Source organism: Drosophila mauritiana, chromosome 3L (genome assembly GCF_004382145.1).
Source record: "Drosophila mauritiana strain mau12 chromosome 3L, ASM438214v1, whole genome shotgun sequence".
In the NCBI taxonomy this organism is placed as follows: domain Eukaryota; kingdom Metazoa; phylum Arthropoda; class Insecta; order Diptera; family Drosophilidae; genus Drosophila; species Drosophila mauritiana.
In genome coordinates, this window is record NC_046669.1 from 3,433,599 (window position 1) to 3,449,122 (window position 15,524).

Consider the following 15,524-nt stretch of genomic DNA (forward strand, 5'->3'; position numbering starts at 1 on the left):
TCCACACAATAGACGCCGGCCTAAATAGACTTCCTGCTCGCAATCGCTCTCAAACTGTTGCCACAATGAAACTCCATCACATCGTTGGCTGCTGGGCAATTGTAGGTTAGTTTTAAAGTCATCATTTCTTTCATATGGTTAGGCAAAGTCGCTCGCTTTTCTCATTCAATGCAGTTCCTTCTGCGCTTCACGTTGCCACAACAATTGCGGCGTAAAAGCGTGAAAATAGCGCACAAAAGGTGATGGAGAAATGGGGTTGGCGGAGGGAACGAGGCGCTCGGAAAAGCCAGGAAGGGGTCATGGAAAATTGTCACACAGGCACACAGGAACTTGAGCCAGCAGAGAGTTCACAGACTCCTGGGCAAGGTTTTGTGTGGCAGGTCGTTTGGTCCTCTGGCCTGATGTGAAAAGAAGTTGCACTGTGGTTCAAGGTTGACAGGGAAAAACTGAAAATGCACTTTGTGGCTAGAATATGTTTATTTAATGTTTAAATTTATTTCTAAGTAGTAAATTCTAGTGATTGCATAGCATGTATTAATATTGTCCGTTGGATAATGTGTATTTAAAAGCGTAGCGACTAAAATTGGCGCCCAACGTGAGATTACTTTATAGTCGTACTGTTGAAATAACACTTGTAACTTATATATATGGGTATAGTTTGTTTTACTGCCCTAAAATACTTTCCGAAACCAAAAAAATTGATACCAATGTTATTTCTGAGGTGCACAACCTAATTTACCCCCTTGAAGTGCTTATATACCACATTTTCCACCACTGCCAGTTGGCTTAGGGCTCGGGTTTCTAACTATTGCGTTTATAAAACGGATGTTGCCGCTTGCAGCTTAGTGCTCTTGAGTCACCATCAGCGTCCTGGCAAGCGGCACCAACATCCTGCCACCAAACCACATTCTTGGGAGCTGGCAGTTGCACATGTGGCGCGTGTTTTGTATACGGAAATTTTACCTTGGTCCGGCTCCTTTTGGCCTCGGCCCCTTTGTCCTGCGGCCCATTGATCGAGTCGAGGGCAAGGACCCGACCGTCTTTTCGTCGTGATTCCCGGCCAGCCCGACAAAAGGAATATCCTTTCAGACCACCATATATATTTCGCCCTTTTTGCATTGTGCTGTTAATTGAATTAGTTGGGTAAAATATTTCCATATGCAGCAAAATTTAATTTGATTTTGCACTCTATTCTGACTTGATTTGATTTGATTATTAAGCTGTTATTTCTGTCTATGCAAATAGAGCTTTGTCAGTCGCCTCACGTTGTCTCCGAAATTATGCAGATATGTATATATCTGATTTTTATTAAATTTATTCCTTTTTTCTTTTCTTCATGTGAAAGGTGTTGCTAGATAAAGAACACAGGCGAGAACTCGTGCCTAATTATCATATGCCAGCTGAGGTTTGATGGCATTTTGAATGGGATTCGTTGCAATCATTCGCTGGAAGCGATTGAATGTTTTAAAATGTATATGTATAATTCGCTTTTTTCTTAGTATTCTCCCAAAGCTTTTCAAGTACCTCTCCAAATATAATACTGTTTGCTTTCTGCTTACTTTTACCTCTGCTGCACTTTCAATTTATGTCAACTACGTGAGCAGAAATCCCAAAGTAACAACATTGTCAAGTTGCAGTTAACAAAAAATAGCTTAAAATAATCCCTGACGCTGTGGACAAGTGAACAAAGTCCCTGGATTTGTTACAAACTGCTGCGTAAGCCATAAAAATAGTGCAACCACTCTGCACTAATTGATGGACAAGACTAGAAGGGTTGTCCTGGAGATCAGCGTGTACAATAATCTCCAACAAGGCACAAGCAAGTGCCAAAGGATTTGCGTTGAAACTATTTAATAAACAAGGACATATGTTGGCGTAGAAGGTTTTTCAAGTGGAGAGGAGGTGTTTCGGCAAAATCCAGGGGTAGCCTTTTGACTTTTGCTCCCTCAAAGGAAGTGCTACAATCTGCTAGATCACTGAGGAAAATTATTTTGCTTAAATCAGAAAAAACAGCTTGTTTTTACTAAAGATTTAATAATAAAGTGTTGCCGTAAGATAAGGATATATTTTTTTAAAAATATAAAAATATTCGATTTTTTCGAACTTTCTTCCAATATTCTTATAGTTTTTTTTCCAGTGTCCCTGGGGACACCGCATGGGGCGTCATGTTGACACGAAGCAAAAGTTTTTGGCAAATCACCCTGAATGGGGTTAAAGTGTGCGGGGTAAAGGGTTACCATCCGGTATGTCCGCCTGGCTTTGTTTGCATAAAATATGTAATTCAATTTATATTTCACTTTCGTTGCTTTTGTTTTTCTTTTGTTTATTTCAATTAGAATTTCTGATAAGCCCGTTTAAGTCTGCAGACTGTCACTTCACTTCACGGACGTCACACGGACTTCTTGCTCTGCTCACTGACCTTTGTCCATGTCGTCTGGCTGTGGATACCACCGTCCGCTCTCAGGTGTCCTCACTGTACGAGTGGAATTAGTGCAAACAGACGCATAAATAACAAACATCTAAGACTTTTCGGTGGCACCCCCAACCAAAATGGTGCTAATATCTGTGTTGGTGGCAGCTCTAAATGCAAATCGCGCCACATTGATATGCTAAGCAGATGCGTCTGTGTGACTTTGTCTGCCACTTTTCGAGTTGCCTGATCATGGGGCTCCATTCGACTGATTTAGATGGGGCCATAGCTTTGTGGTTTCGTGCATGCATATTGCATTTTGAGCGCAAATCCTAATGACCGGGAAATAGTAATCCCTATTGGGATGAGAGCCAAAAATCGAAATTTAAACACGGCAGGATCAACTAAGATTGAGAAGAGTGATTTGAAAATCCAGGTTATTTATGTAGAAATAAGGAATAAATATGGACAGAGAGGATGTGTTAATATTTTGGTGGAATTACCACGGAAATTATTGGAAAGTTTAAGTCCTTTAAAAACATTAAAGTTGTTGCATAAAGAATAGTTTATCCCTAAGATGTACTATATCCACAATTTCAGAATTTACTTCATGCTTTATGTACCTTTTATTTAAGTCACTGCATAATGTGAGATGCATTTTTATATATTGTTGGTCTACTTTCGGTTATTTCTCACATATTATTTGCCAAAAACTCCAACCACTCCTTTCCCATTTATTTCTTGGCGAGCTCCTGCCACAATTTCCCAGCACTTTGCGCGCTTTTCGATGCCACATTGGATATAGATATAAAAGAAAATCACATATAAGTTGCATATTTCGGTTATAGTTCTTGGATTTTGGCCAACGAATGTGTGAAAATAGAAAACTTTTTGCCCAGCAATGGAATGCAACATTTTTGGTTTGTTTTCGTGGTTCTTGTTGTTTGCCTGCTTGTTTGTTTGTTTGTTTTCCTAATTTCCTTGGTGCTCTCCGCACTTGCATTTTGGTATTTTTAAAACATTTTGCCAAACGCCGAAACTTCGTCGTACGTGAATGCAATTGGCGGAGTAGTGGGCGTAGTAGGGGAATATCGACTTTTACTAAGTTTTTGCTCATTTTGCTGGCCAATTTGCCAGCCAGTCGAGAGTCAAGTGCTTGTGCCAGGAAGTTTCTCGTCATTAGGCCAATTGAAAAGTTTTTTTTCTTGTGCGAAATTTTCCCTCCAATATGACCCAAATAATGAAGAGCCCCAGAGCCTGTGTCGCTCGATTGACTAGAACTTACTGAAGGACACCACAAAGGACGGATGGGCAAGTCCTCCATTCACACAATTTAATTAAATTATGATGAAAGTCAGCTGAAGCTGACAAGAACTTGGCTTGATCAAGTTTGAAGTGAAACCACAATGAAGTTGATACGAATACAAATTGGGTGGACAAAAAATCGAGTTTGGTGTGAGACACTATGAACACTAAAGATATTTGTAAAGAAAAAAGTGGCAAGAAACATGGTTTATGCCTTAACATCCTTTAACCTGTGCAAAGTAATAATAGTAATAGGCAGAAAATAAAAGTTGTCTTAATTCTTGATTATTTTAATACCCAATATGCTAATTTTTATATTGAAGTCCTTTGTAGCTTCCAATAAAACAAAAGTTTTAATTATTGCCCTGCCCCCTAAATCACTTCCTTTCATCATTGACTACTAGTCTATTAAATTTCTATTATTATCACAAAGAATTTCCATTCCCAGGACATCTTTGCCCCTCCTTATCACCATTTCCATCTAATGTCAGGCCAGGACAATTATTAATTTTAATAAACCTTCTGAGCGCTTCCTGTCGTTGTCCTTCCCCTCGAACTTCCAGCTAATGATGTAATTTTTCTTCAGTTAACTAATTGAATACATTTGCGTAAGAGGGGCGATGGGGGGCGTGGCAAGGTGGCTGAAACACATGGCAGTCTCCGCACAAAATGGCAACAAAGATTGTTAATAATGGCAAACAAGCGGAGCTACTGAAGTTTCTACTCTGGCCCTGCCACTTGAGCATTGACAGGCGAATTTTGCTGTATCTCCAGATACCAACCCACTTTTCCAGCCACCTCCCACTCCATTTTCCACCTCTCCGCCGAGCAGAAGAAGTTAATTTGCAACGACGGGCACGCAAAATCGAGCATGGGAAAGAGTGGGGGAAGTGGGAAAGAGCTTCTGCTTTTTCGGGTGGTCGGAAGGGGTATGGAAAAGTTGGGGAAAAGCGGTAGGGAGCGAGGGAAAACCAAGACGAAGACGAGCACACAAAACGACATTCCGCGGCAATCAAAGGGGGGTTGGCTGGGCGGAAAAACAGGGTCGGAAAAGCGGGAGAACGCATTACAAATTCCATTACTTTGAGCAGCGAACATGACCTGATTTTTATGTATATGTGTGCGTGTCGGTGTCTGCCGGCAAGTGCATGTGTGTGCGTGAGTATCTATGTGAGTGCGGGTGGAGATGCTGCGGGAAGAAATTAGGCGGGCCCAGAAAAGAAGAAATCACGAAGATGGCAACAGACGGCTGGAGTTGGCCACTAAAAATAAAATTGTGTATGAAGTGGATGTACATAATACAAAACCCTTTAAATATACATTTTACTAATAACAATTTTTGGACCTTTAAGATATTTACCTAGGTTAACGAAAAGAATTCAGTCAGGTCTTAAGTTTCCCACAAAAATTAGTTATAAATCTTAGTAACATCTTGTATTATAACTGTTGCAGTTGTAGAGTTTGTAATTAAATTTAGAATATATTGCCTGCTATTTTTTCAGTGTATTGTGTGCCTTGGTGTGCGTGCGTGCATATTTGAGCCACGTATTGGCCAGAACCTCCAGGTTCCCCTCTTTTCGCCCCGCACGCCTTCATCCCCTTTCTTGGCCACTTGTCGAGTCACGTAGCAAAAAGTTTTAAGCATTGGCACTTGCGACGTGCAATGGTTTTCCCCTGCTCCTCCGCTTCCTTTCGCCACCACCACCCACTTTCCACCTCGCCAGTTAGACAGCTTCCGCCCCCTCATCCCTTCCCTCTTTTGGCCATATTTGGCTATCACAGGGCAATAAATTAACAGAAATGAATGGATACGGGCTGGGGGCATCAGCAGAGTGGCCTACACACAACTCAATCTAAACGCCTCCTTTTTCCTTGACTTTTTATGTGTGGCAAGTGTATGGTAGGCCTTAAAGGGAGTTGGGGCTTTATGGGGGAAAAGGGGTGGTGCGGTTTTTGGGGTGGAGTGCTGCAAAGTGCAGTGGGTTATTGGCGCACTTTTATTACCAGAAAAATTGCTTGTCGCACGATTCTCTCACTTCTCATGCTTCATTTGGTCATGCCTTCCGTTTCTCTACTTTTTAATGCACTAGGAAAAAAATTGTGTATATATAATTAAGGCAATATACATTAAATGCCACACTAATAAATATATCTAAAAAAAATATAAAATACCACAAAATGTTTTGAGGGCGTTTACAATAATAAAAGCTTGTAGATGCTTGTTTAAAATCCTTTTTCTCTCAGTGCATTCGCTTTCGCTTTACTCCTTTGCAGGACATTTTACACAATGAAAGTGTCACAAGTTGGTTGGGCGTGTAGCCTAGGGGCATTTTTGGGTTGGCTGGTTCAAAGTGCACTTTATTCAATTAAAAAGTATCGAGAGGGGCGAGGGGAGGTGGAGCGGAGGACTAAAAGAGGAGGTCATGGAAGCCGTCCGACATGTAAAATGTTGTAAATGTTTGCCCAAGGCAAATTGTCCAACCAATTATGATTGCCAAGCCAGGAGCAAGCCGAATGGACGGATGGATGGATGAATGGGTGGTGGCTTGAGGTTGAGCTGGATGTTGAAGGTTTTGCGGATTGTGGGTCGAATGTGCCAATGTTGAACCAGTGAACTGACACAGTTTTTGCGGCTTAAAGACACTACGAACAGAAAAAATGGTTAAATAAATAGGTAATGGGACAAAGAAATGTCTTAATATTGTTTTACGAACGTGAGACAACAATGGGCAGATACAAATTAAGAAACAAAGAGCTTTCAATGCTATCAAATGTCAAGAAGTATGAAGGAACTTATTACTTATTACTTTAGAAAATACTTTGTCATTTTTCTTTATAGCACTTTGCATGATAATTGCATTGTAAAGCAGTTTTATCTTTCATTTACGACTTCCGATACCACCTAAAAATCTTTCACTTGGCGAGCTTTTGATTTATTTTCCCGCTTGCATCACAAGCATCTCCTAATTTTCACACCATACAGACGTCATATTTCGCCTTTTCCCATGGCTCACACAACCAACAGACGTACATAAATAGAAGACTGCGCAAATCATGTGAACTATTATGGCAATTTGCAGTTATTAATCAAAAGGGCGTCACACCCCCATGCTCGCATTCATCAAATATGCAAAGGCAATGGGAATCAGCGTTGCAGGCAGCCGAAAGTGGCAGAGATTTACGACCTACTTCCATATGCATGACAGCTGCAAAACGCTGCCAAAGTGACTGACTAACTAACCAAAAACTCCAGACCTACCAAATTGGCAAGAGGAGGATGCACTGGTCTACATATGCAAATGTCTGCTCCATAACACTTCGTTGAGGCACATCCTTTGGCAGCTCCTTTGGCTGCTCCTTTGCCTGCAATTTGCATTACTCATTTCACACTTTGTCTATCAGGTGGAATCGCAGACGGTGTGCAACACCTGTGAGTCCCGAAAAATTGAACACAAAGATAAGAAAGTACTGGAGGTTCAGGGATTCCAGTGATGAAAATGAAGACGAAGACGAACGCTCCTGGAGGAAAGACGTTGATGAACGACAGCCTCGTCTGAGGCGCAAAATGCAGTCCTTGAGTGCCAAGGCAACATGCAACCCTTACACTCGAAAAATATTTGTTAATAACATAGTTTCCTTATATTTATAAAAGCAAATAAAATCACTTAACAGGGTGTATACTTTTCAAAAGACGAACTTTACTAGCCTTCCTATTTGCCCCTATGGTAATAAAATACTACTAAAATACTTTTCGTGCGGTGTAGTTTGAAAATGATAGCTGCGAATCGTAGAGGAAGTTATACATATGCTTGATATAAATCTTGAGAGCAACTTTGCCTGTCATGCACAACATGAAACCACTAATTGATGTGAAGGCAGTCGCAGACTTGGGACTCCGAGATGGAAAAACCAAACCGACGACGAACTAAGCCAAAACTGGAGGTTAGCTGCGGAAAGAAGACTTCTGCAAGTCGTGTTGCATGACTAAACTCGGGCTGCCTTTTCATTATTAATCAACTGCGAAATTTTCACAGTTAACAGTAGCAGTTGCAGCTTCGGTTACTCACTGTCATGCCAATACTAATTAGGGTTAAGTAATTTAATTCTTATTCAGTAATAATATGCTTTTAACGCCCAATGCGAGGCTACTGGAATTCACAAAGGAAATGCATTGAAATGTGTGAATATAAATTGAACAGAATTTATGGCATTAATTAATAGAATCAAGTTAAACAATCAGAGAAGAAATTCAAAGCATTTTCAATTAATTAAAGGGTTAAGTGGCAATTTCAGTTTAAGTGAGTTGTAACACATTTCCTGCAAGTTGTTACCTTTATTATGACTAGTTATAATTATATGTACTGTACTTAAATGATAAAATTATTTAATAATGCTATTCTATTTTTTATTCCAGGTAAGTTCTTATTTCCTTGGCGAAAATGAATCACTCATCTATCTTAAATACACCATACTCTGGTAAGCCTTTCGAGTCCATTGTCAAGGACAAACATGCTGGGAAACACGAGACTAAACTCGCCATAAACTAGTCGGCCATAACCGCCATATAGAGCAGGCAACAAACCCATTAGTCTGTCCCATTTATTACCCTCCAAAATGCCGTTCGTCGCTCGTCTGCGCTCTTTCTATACCGTTAAAAAAGGAAAACTTTCATTATGACATTTTATTGTCCTGGTTGCCATTTGCGCCGCTCATTGTGGCTGATTCTCTGGTTGTTGTTGCCAGGAGACAATGGCAATGATGATGGGCAGGCGAAGCCATCCAGAATCGGGATTCCCAGCATCCTCAGCCGAGATGAGAAATGGCGAAAAAGGAGGGGGAGTTCTGCCAGGACCTCGACAACAAGCAAATGGTGTAACTGCTGCCGGTTCGCTTGTTCTAGTTGTTGTTCTTTTAGACCATGTCACCAAACACCAACAAGAGAAAAGTTGGTTTTAGTGGCTGCACAGAGAAAAAAATATACCTAAAAATGTATGCCGCACAAGTCAATCATTTTAAATAAGTTTATAATCAGATAGTGTCTTCTTCTTTGACCTTGATCTTATTAGCCCAACAATTGAAGTTGTAAAATGAATTTCTTACCGTGTATTTGTCAGCCGAGTCCCTCTACTTACACTTTACTTTTCTATTCTCTACTCTCTGGTTTTTATTCGCCTCTTCTGTATTTGTTTTGCTTTGCTATTCTGTTGATGTCCCGACAATGGCGTTGATAATTATTATTAGTTTTATTATGTAACTTTAATGCTAGTTCGGGGACTCGTCTCGTCTAACGCGACCTTAGAGAGGGAAAAGAGGAAAACTGGGGGAAATGAGAGAGGACCGAGCTATCTTTTCTATTTGCTTAAAGTGTAATACAACACAATGATTTTTGAGAAAAGTGATTCCTTACCAACTGAGCTGGCCAAAAGATTTTGTTTGCTAATTAGTAAGATTTAGCTTTGAGTTTTGCAACACTGAACGACCATTACAGATCCTAGGGTACAATTAGTTAGGATTACTTTCTTGATGATTTATAAAAAGTCGAGCGCTCTAAAGTTTTTTAATGAAAGAGTTTGCAATAATTCTTTTCAGACATTGCTAATTCATTGTTGACTCTACCTTGTTCAGATCAAAGTTTTTATATTTGCCTTTCCCTATTAACTTTTTGCTCAGTCGCAAGCAAATTCAGCGATCCCGCAAAACAAATCTTCAGCGCAGACCCAGAAGTTGTGGAACTTCACTTGCTTAAAGAAAATAAGGAAAACTTCTTAAGAATATTTCCCAACTCCGCCTGTCTCAATTTCTTCTTTTATGCCTTCAGCTTAATTAAATAAAATGCAATTTAAAACCGTTCATTGTGCAATCGCTGCCTTTTCTTGCAGGAACAAAGACCCCATTTCCCATTTTCTTCTTTCTTCGCCCCCCTAACAACCTGAAAAACAACACCCATGACGTGGGGAACACGTAGAAGAACAAGTAGTGTGGGCACCTATAAGGATGCAATGTAAGCTGGCAGTTAAGGGGTCGACTATACGGCGAGGGCTGATAATAGAGAAGGAAGTGGTTTTACTCAAGACTAACTTAAAGAAACATATAGGATTTTTAAAGGAAAATGTACTACAAAATATAATGGCATTTCATTTTAGTATTTTATTACATTTTATCGACGGGCTTTAAAACTTTAAATTGAATTCATTGCAGGGGTTAACAAGGCTTTAATAACTTCTAGTACCTTGCCAAAAGCAAAACGCTCACATATGAGCATATTATACCGACGCCAGCCAAATGCCACGCCTACCCTCCGCCTGGCCTTCATCTCCCGCCGCCCACCGCCCACTTGGCCATGTCTGCGCCTTGCGTCTTAAGCAACTTGCGCGGTCGTTTAACTTTGTGCGGCGGCGATTAAATTTCCAAGTTCTTGGACTCCAACTCATCCCGCCTTTGTGCCCCATTCCGGTCGGCCCCCTTTGCCACCACCCCATTTTCCCGCTTGAGCAATTTTACTGCTTCTTATCATGTGTTTACTATACGGCGAAGAAAAGTATAAGTGGGCATAAGTAGGCGAAGAATGCAGCAATGAAGGCGAAGAAGAATTGCACTAAGCGCATTAATTGAATTGTAATTGCCGACGCTGTAACTCGCTGTACCTCGCTTTTCCGCCACCCACCCACCTACCTTGCCACCCATTTTCCGCTCGTCCAGCAGGCAGCTAGAGAGCTGTATTGTTGTTGTGTCACCGATTTGGGAGTTTGGAATTGGAAACGGAATGGGAATCGCGGGCAGCCTGCCACTCAACTGGTTTACCCACATACATAGTGATTTCCAGCTGCGCCTGCTTCCTCAGTTTTCCCTCCCATTTTCCGCCGCATTTTCCCCCCAAGCTGTGAGTTTTCCAAGCTGTGTGCCAGCAGTTACCAACAGCAGCAGCATGCCAAGCATTTGGCCAATGCAGTCGCTGATTTGTGACTTCCAGGGTAGCTGCATTTTTTGGGGAGTAACATGAGTGGAGGGGTGGTCATTTACAAAAAAAAAGAAATAGAAATAAAGAATTTATGTGCAGCCAGAGGTGCCACAGGTATTTTATTTTGCACGTTTAAATCTTATCTTAAATAAATTGTCACTGAAATGCTTGCAATGGATTTAGTTACACAAACAGGTCAACTATTCATCAATATTAAATTACCTCCTGGCTTATAAAAATCTGCCTTTTACAAATAAACTTTAAATTAAGAAAAATTTTCATGTAGTGTTTTTTAAAACACTTGAAACATTTATAAAGAATTCTTTGAACTTTTCCAAGGCAAGGATTCCCAATGCATTTGTGGCCCTTTGGCTTCTCGCACTTACCTATGCTTACAGGGTATCTGATGGCCACATAAATCTTAATTTCAATTGTGCATTCCAAACACTTCTTGTTGTTCTTCTCGTTGTTGGGTTTATTGTTGTTGTTCTCGCCGTTGTTGTTTCGGTTCTCGGTTCTCAGTTCTCCGTTGTCGGTTGTTTGGTTCGTTTTGTGTGTTGGTTTACTTTGGTTGGCTTGGGCTTGTGTGGCATGCAACATTGGCTGGGCTGATGGCCCTCCCCCTGCGTCCGCACAACACCCAATCCCCCGATCTCCCTGCTGTCACTCTCGTTTTACTGGCTTAAAGGACGCTGAAGGTGAACAACTGCAACTGAAACCGGTTTTCCATTCACCACTCCTCCTCCTCCTGCCGGGCGAAGTAACTTTGGGCAGCAGGCAAACAAAATGTTTGCAGTTGCATTCACTGATTAGAACGTGTGGCAAGTTAAGCAGTTCCCCCCCTCCGCCTGCTCCCCCCGCTTTCCTGCCTCAGACAGCTTACATAAATTCACGTCACTCATACGCCACGTGGGCTCAGTTCGGTATCGCACACATAAAGTGTTGGGCAGTTGGCGTTGTCTTGTTCTCGCTCTTTCAACTGCTTGGGGGCTTTTCGTCAGCAGGGAAAGAAAATCTAATATTTATAATACGAAACTTTATCTGCTGGAATAAGTCATAATTCACTGCGTTGTGGCTTGCAACTGATATTAGTAAGCTTAAACTTTTGTTGGCACCCAGAATCCTTTATTACTGTCAAATTTTGGTCACCCGTGTCTAATTTCTTTCTGTGTAATTTCTTTCTTGCACAGTTTTTTTTTGTTTCAGAAACATTTCCCTGCACTTCCTTTTGCTATATCAATTTTCCCCTTTGCTTCAATCAATTTATGACCTGCAACTCGCTCGACTGCCGCCATTTGCCACATTACTCACGCAGTTTTATTGGCCTTTTCAATGGCCACGCCCCCTCGATGCCCACCGCCCAGCGCTTAAGCCATTTAACCCTTTTGTGCATTGCGAAGCGTTTTAATTTGCTCGCCGCCTGCCAGCAGGATTGCCATGGTGGCATGTCCTGTTTTTATTTCCCTTTTCCACACGTTTTTTTCACTCCTGAATGGCCAGATAAAATTTCCTGCTCTGCATAAGGGAAAATGAAGAATTACTTGTGTTCATCATCTTCGGTTAGCTTAATTAACTTCTGACTCTCTTCGGACAAACGAACTGCCTGCTAAATGAATTAAAGTGCCGTACTCAAAGGAAATCAATACCTCGGCACGAATGACCTCACCTCAATGTTTGCATTGTAATTAACCTGAAATAACTTAATTAAATCGCAGCTAAAACATATCCTCAGGAGGCCTAATCAAGCCGAAAAGTGAACACAATAACATTGAAACTATGCGAACTCCCGCTGTTTGAAATCTTTCAAACTTCCCTTCGCACCGAAAACTCATGATTTGTTTGGGTTTTGTTCTCGCATCTCCATTAATCAAAATAAAACGACAAAGCAAAGCAAACACAAGATATTCCGAGAAATTGGTGTTTTAAGAACATTGGTTTCGATGTGCAGCATGTTCCAATTAAAACTAGAAATATGGCAGTGTAGCGTTTGAGGCTAATAAATTTCATAACTTGAGAAATACACATTTTCTGCACTCAGCCAAGTTTTGTGTTAGCCGAGCTGAAAGAACGAACAAAAGGCCAAATAAATAAATAGCCAACTGCAGTGCTGCCCTTCCAAAAAACAAGAAAGATTTGTGAGCCACAAAAGTTGCATCTTCAATCGCAAAATAAACAGAATGCTAAATGGAAAATGTTTGAAGAGCGGGGGCATAAAGGGTGGATAGTTGAAAAGGAAGTTCATTTCCTTGCAAGGACTTTGACTCGAAACTCCCCGGCCAAACTCTTTTGTCTAATTATGCAAATTTTAAAGTGAACTACTCTCTACACTAGTCTGCAAGACAAGCCAGCTCCATAAAGTTGGACGTCAAATTGGTTTGCCAAAATTATGTTTGCAGATCTTTGCAGGCAATTAAATTATATAGAAAATTTGCAACTAAAAAATCTCTTTTAAACTTTGCGTGGCTAATAAAATTATACAATATTTGGCCAAAGTTTGGCTTTTATATTTTGACACCCAAAAAAGTGTGGACTAATTAGTTTTTAGTCAATTTGTATGGAAATGAATTTTATGTAAATTTCGCTGTGTGATTTCACGACGAATAAAAAGGACACTGTTGTTTTGGATAAGCAATCTAAGAGTTTATAGTGTAGCATACTGTTTAGTTTTTTTTAGTGTTATATAGGAAATTAGCACGCAATTCAAACACTTGAGACATTCATCAGGTTTTTCATATATTTAATTCCACTCGAGAGTGGTGCCCTCAAATTAGTTTTGTGCAAATGAAACTATCTGTCGGATTGCGGGCAATTAAAGCACTTGAGACATTTGCCACTTTCCACGCCGAATGATTTCCGCTTTTCCCCACTCCATTCCAATTCGATTCGCTGCAGAATTCGCTCGCACATGTGAGGTTCTTCCTCCTATTTTTTCATCGCCATCAGATGCGATTTTCCCTCGTTTCTGGCCTCCATTAAATGCTTGTGCGTGCTGTTTGTTTGCTTTAATTTTATTTTCTTTTTGGGCATAGCTGTAAATTGGTTCTCACTCTGCTCGCGGCAAAAAAGAAAAAAAACCAAAAAAATATCAGCCAAGTTGATGACTCAAAATGTTTATAGACCTTTTTAGTGGAACCGAGACCGTTTTGCATTTTATGCGATTTTTCGTTTGTTTTTTCATTTGAGTTGCTTCTTTTTTTGATTGCAATAAAGTGCAGAGCAGAATTGAATGAAAGTGAGACCGGAAGTTTGTGCTTCGCTCATTGTTGATTGCCGGAATACGTATGTATGTGGAGGGGCATCCGCGTATATGAGTAGGCTGGGAAATAGGGAATAGGGAACTTGGTGCGGATTGGCAGGAGGGGCAGTTCATGGTCGATTGGTTTACTCAAGAGGGAAATGTTGGAGGCGACGGAATCGCGCAGGGCAGGAAATCAATGTGCTGGCTATATGGCGTATGTTCGGAATGTTATGACATTATAAACCGACTTTGGCGGGGGGAATTTTAATTATCCTTGCGATTGAGTTGCTCGGGCTTTAATGATCTGAAGGGTGTTTTGATTTTATGCGTTCTGCGAAGTGTGTGGAGTTTTGAACTAGTAAAGAGTGCATTTTATGTGAGTATTAACTAACACTTAATTTAAGAAAAAATGCTACTTTCATATTAAGCCATTAAGTTCCCATATTAATTTGTTGTATAGCATTTAAATTGTAATTACTTTTGAACCTTTTAGTTTATATATACTTTGTAGTCCAATGCGATGCCTTTAATTGGTTTATACATTTCCCACACACATTTAAATCCGATTTAAACTCACTCCGCTGAAACTCTCTGCGCAGGAAATTGTCAATTTCCCTTCTCGTTTCTCGCAAAGCCATAACTAAACCACAACAAACACAAGCAAACATTATTTAGCATATTTATTTGGCTGACATAAACATGAATTATTATTGCGGTTTTTTCGGGGAGCGTCGCTGACTGGTCAACTTTGTCCACAACTTTTTGGTCCTTAATCCATCTCATTAGCAAATATGTTTGCATATATGTTTGTATGTATTGAGGCTGGCGGGAAAAGAGAAAGCCGAACGTGTGGAAAATTGCAGCTCATCTCGTCCTTCACAAATCCTGCGGAAAGAGGATTACGAGGGATGTAATTGCATTTGAGTATGCCGCCCACTTTTCTGGGCTGTGGCCCAATTTCTCAGTTATTTGTAGTTATTTAAGCTTATTGATTTTATGGGCCCATACACATTAAGCAGGAAAGCTGAACGAGCGGCAAGGAAAAGTGGGGCAAACAGTTTGCAAATGTTTTCATTAGCCCAACTTTGATTACATGCTAAGCTCGCCCGAATAAACTTTCGCCAGCATTTATTATTTAAATGATTTTATGGGCGGGGCCCCATATGTGTTGCCAAGAGAGTGGGTTCTTGGGGTCCAGGATTGATGGTTACTCACTTCAAAAGTCAATTAAGTTGGATGGTCCATTTGCCCCGCCCCCACACACACACTCACACCCCCGAACCAGAACCCAAATTGATTGCCCAGTTTGGATCATCGAAGGAGTTTATTTTTCTAGTGGCCCTAATCCGTTTCGTTTTCAAATAAAATTCATTTCGAATGCTGAAAGTTTTTGCAGCATGACGGGCACGTCGGTATCCATTAAATTTACCTACGCAAAGTAAGAAATAAAATGTCAACTAAAACAACAAGGGAAAAGAGGATTTACTTCTTGTAGAGTTACGTCAGTTGAAAAGTAGAAAAAGTGAGAAAAGCCGTCTGAGAACACGCAGCTGCACTGGGAAAAACGATCGAAACCAAGAGGTTTTTAAATTGATATAAAATATATTCATATA

General features: G+C 40.6%; 1 protein-coding gene across 2 annotated transcripts in view; it reads left to right on the top strand.

Moving 5' to 3' along the window:
- LOC117141985 (cyclin-dependent kinase 14) overlaps positions 1-15,524 on the top strand; it is an 87,527-nt gene that overhangs the window by 10,186 nt on the left and 61,817 nt on the right. The gene's annotated exons all lie outside the window — the stretch shown is intronic.